Raw genomic sequence first — 4,371 nt, 5'->3', positions numbered from 1 at the left:
CTCCTGTAGGTCTGTCCAAAGCCATGAAAATGAAACAATATCTGAATCTGTTGCCAAGGGCCTAGCGTAGCACAACGCTATAGTTGACCAATTATGCCCCCCAGCAAAACAATGCTTCATGCTACATCTGCACATGTGCTCAAACGCACATAGAACATACACTGACACAATACAAGTATTTCCCAGAGGGATTATGAAAGAGAATGAAAAAGTATCTCAAATTTAATGACGATTACACAACATAAGAAACATATGCATAAGCACGATTATGTCACACAACCCAACACAGAGCGATCATTTACAGTGGGAATGAGAGTGAGGAAAAGAAAGGAAAAGGGCATTATTATAATGAATAACACACCATTTCTCAACAAAGAACTAAAAACTATAAATCAGAACATTTACACTTTTCCGTCCCTCTCCTTAAAATGTCCGTGACTCTGTGTTTAAAATAATTTACATTTTTCTGTAGTTCAGTCCAAGCAGATGGAGCTTCCCACACAAAAGTCCTTTTTACCAAGCTCCGTATGTACCCTTGGTAAATTCAAGAGCAGAGAGCCCTGAGCTCACAGGCTGCAGTTTGACATTGGTGGTGTAAGTAAATATGAGGACAGATGTAATGGAAGCTCCTAAAGGATGGCCCTTATAAATGAGGGAGTACAAGCAGATTTATAGACATAGGCCTAAAATGTAATAATCAGTCAACAAAACAAATGAGGATCAAACTGAGCTGAAAAAATGTGGAACCGTCATGCACAGTTTGGTTTGCAGACTTTCAATCTGCTGTGTTGTGCTAATGTTATCTTACTAATTAGTTTTAGCAACATTACAGCTGGAAACTCTATCTCTTTCTTATGCTGCGTGTGTTATCTGTTCAATAGATATAGATATTATATTGACACTTTATCTGGTTAATTCTGTATCTGGATCTTTTGGTTTTTCTGTCTGTTCAAAGAGGAGAGCTACAGCAGTGCCCATTGTACAATGGGACCAGTTCCCTACGAGCTCAAGACAGCATGTCAGAAATCATGTGTCAGTACCATGCAGTGAAAAGGTACGAAGCCCTGCTGCTCTCTAAGAGGTTTCTCAGTTGTTTTCATGCTACTCCCACATTTGTTCCTGACAGACAACTGTCATAATTCACATGGTCCCTTAAGGTCCCTGTAAGGTAAACCTAAACATATGTTGTTTAAAGTCTCTGGGTAAGTGACAACCTACGTCGTGTCATGTGGGATGTTTCATGTGCCTTAAAGGTGCCAGTATACGCCATCAGAAGCGTTTGTCAGATGGTGTAACAGCTTCGAAAACCCTCCCACACCTCTCCGACGTTGGAATTGAGACCAGTCTGCGTCCCACAGTTTCCGTAACTTTCCCGAAAAACGGAAGCTGTGTGTAGGAGAGAGAGGAGCCATGGTTTAAACGTCTCTTGATTCTTATTAACATTAACAATATGAATGCCATCCCAGAAAGACTGTTTGAGATTGTCATCCCCATATTTAAAGGATTACTGCAACTTGCCCCTCCATATGATGTCGCCTTTCTCACTCCGCCTTCAATATGGTCGTTCTGAACAGGTATGAGTGCTTTCTCCTTTATATTTGGTCAGATGACACGTTGTACAACCAAGTTCGTCTGAAGCAAACTGAACCCTTCTCACTCATCAAAGGCAACCAGCTTTGCCACTGTCTCATGCTCAATGTTTTGGCAAAAATGTTGAAAGATTGACAGTAAGTCAACACTTCAACTATAGCTCCATTTTGGCTTCAGGAAAACTTCCTTAAATATCTGCCAATATGCAAAACTGCAGCAGTGAACCTATAATCCCGATAGACAACAACTCTAGAGTTTCCTATCCCTTGACCTACTGTCAGTGGAAAGTATCAAGATATTCTTCCCTCCTGCTCACTAAAAGCTCTGCATGGTCAGAAAATCCTCCTGAGGCCACTGAATATTTCTTATTTTCAGCAGATTTTGCAAACTGACGTTATGTTACCATGGTCATTAAAATGCAAAGTCCCTCGTAGTTTTATCTTAAATATATCTGCAATGGTATACGTCTGTCAAGCAGCGAAAGTGAAGAACTGTTAAGTCACACTGTATCAAACTACACTGCTTCAGCACAATCTGAATCCAACTGATTTATTGGCCACTTAAAATGTTTTTTAGAGGCATTGAGTTGTTGATAGTGTATTAAAGTGTGTAGAGAATGAGTCTCGACAGAGAGACAGACAGAGAGTCAGACAGAGAGACTCCTAATCAATAGCTCCTTAATGGTCATCTTTATAGCTGGACAATTGTCCTAGCAGCCTGGCGCTCTCTGCTCTCCTTCCTTGCACTTGGGATGTGGTGGTAGTCAGCCTGCCTCGCTGAAGGACGTCCGAAGAGTTTCAAAGGCGATAACAAATCAAACTGTTCCCTGAATCTAATATCAAACAGGCCTGGTGTCAGCATTTATTAGAGAAATCAGATTCTCCCCCTCCTCCATCCCCTCATCTCCCCCCTTCACTCTCCCACTTGCAGTATTCCAACACACAGCGGCCCTTTGAAGTCGAAAGAATGCAGGATCGCAAATTACCCAGGAGACGTAGCTGATAGTCTTTGAAGCCCTCCTTTGATAGTGTTGTTTTCTCTGCTCCCCCTGCATCTCTCTCCCTATATCTCTCACTTGCTTTTCCCTTCTTTCCACACACAATGATGCTAGCAAACATTAATCTGCACAAAGGTGAGATTACACACGTATATTATAATACTTACGCTCAGTCAGAGCAATAACCATGACCTGCAGAAATGGACAAGAACCCTCCAAACAACATTTAAAAGGAAAACTTAAGGGGGAACAGGGATCATAATCCCCAAACATCATTGTTTGGATTTATTTATTTCATTTTACAATAAAAGCGGTGGACCACTCCCCTTAAGTTTTGTTTTTATGTTTAAACAGAGAAGAGAAGGAGAGAGACCTTTGGTTTTGATCCACCTGCCAGAATAAGGATCGCAGCACTGCTGTAACTAACACTGGGCCTGTGGTATAGTTAGCTCTCTCTTTCCCCAAAGAATGACAGATGGAAAGTCCATGATGTAAATTTCCCTCAGCCACAGTCTATTCACAACTTCCTTCAGCATCCTCTGTGCATATGTAAGTTGTCACGGAGCATTTCTGTTTACTCTGGTCTCTTCTAAGTACATCATAAGGGAATAAATGTAAAGGCACTCAGAAGTTATTTCTTTGTAGCCTGACAGCTAATGCAAGGACGTATCTGCTTAGGAAAACTGACAACAAGCTCCCACTTGTTAAATATATGTTATTTGGTTTAAAGCTGACAGAAAGAAAGATTTTATTTATTCATTTTTTATTTTTTATTTTTTTAACGAAAGACGAGGACAAAACATTATGTAAAAGCTGGAAACTGAAGAGAAGATTTGTTCATATCGCCTGTAAAATATGCTGACTGTTCTGTCTGGGAGATCCAGATGTCACAGAGATGCTGTTTGTGTCAAAACATATATCTGTGGATTTCAAGTACTTTGTTGCTCTCATGTTGGGTTTTATCTCTGTTATTTAAACATGTTATCTACAGTGGCAAGAAAAAGTATGGGAGCCCTGGTTTTCCGCACTGATTGGTCATAAATGTGACCTGATCTTCATCTAATTCACACATGTAGACAAAGAAAGTTTCCCTAAGCTAATATCACACATTAAACATTGACAGTGCTGGTGGAAAAAGTAAGTGAACCCTTGGATTTAATAACTGGTCAAAACTCTTTGGCAGCAATAACCTCAAACAAGCTCTTCTGGTAGCTGCTGATCAGACCTACCACATTGGGTGGGTAGATTCTTCACAGACCTACCACATTGGGTGGGTCTGATCAGCATTCTTCCTTATAGAAGTGCTTCAGGATGTCTGGTGTGAACGAGTCTCTCCAGGTCACTCCACAGCATCTCTACTGGGTTATGGTCTGGGATCTGACTGGGCCACTTCAACAGTTGGGTCTTCTTTGTTTGAAGTCATTCTGTATTAGATTTACTTTGATGTTTAGCGTCTTAGTCCAGTTGCATCACCCAGCTTCTACTGAACTTCAGCAGGTGGACAGCCACCTTGAAAAACTTGGGAATTCCCTTTGATGATGGTGCGCTGTCCAGCCCAGAGGCAGCAAGGCCCCAAATCATGACGCTCCCTCCTCCTTACTTCACCTGTGGGATGCAGTGCCCTTTCTACACCATGCATGTTCTTCCCAAACAATTCGACCTAGTTTCATCAATCTTCAAAACACCTTGCTGGTAGTGCTGTGGCATGTCAAGGTGCTCTTGGGCAAACTTCAGGGCTGCAGTGATGTTTGTTTGGAGAGTAGCAGCTTCCCTCTGTGGTTTCC

Source organism: Seriola lalandi, unplaced genomic scaffold (genome assembly GCF_002814215.2).
Source record: "Seriola lalandi dorsalis isolate HSWRI2012SDOR001 ecotype SW California unplaced genomic scaffold, Sedor1 jcf7180002054695, whole genome shotgun sequence".
Classification (NCBI taxonomy): Eukaryota; Metazoa; Chordata; class Actinopteri; order Carangiformes; family Carangidae; genus Seriola; species Seriola lalandi.
Note: the sequence above shows the minus strand (reverse complement) of the source record.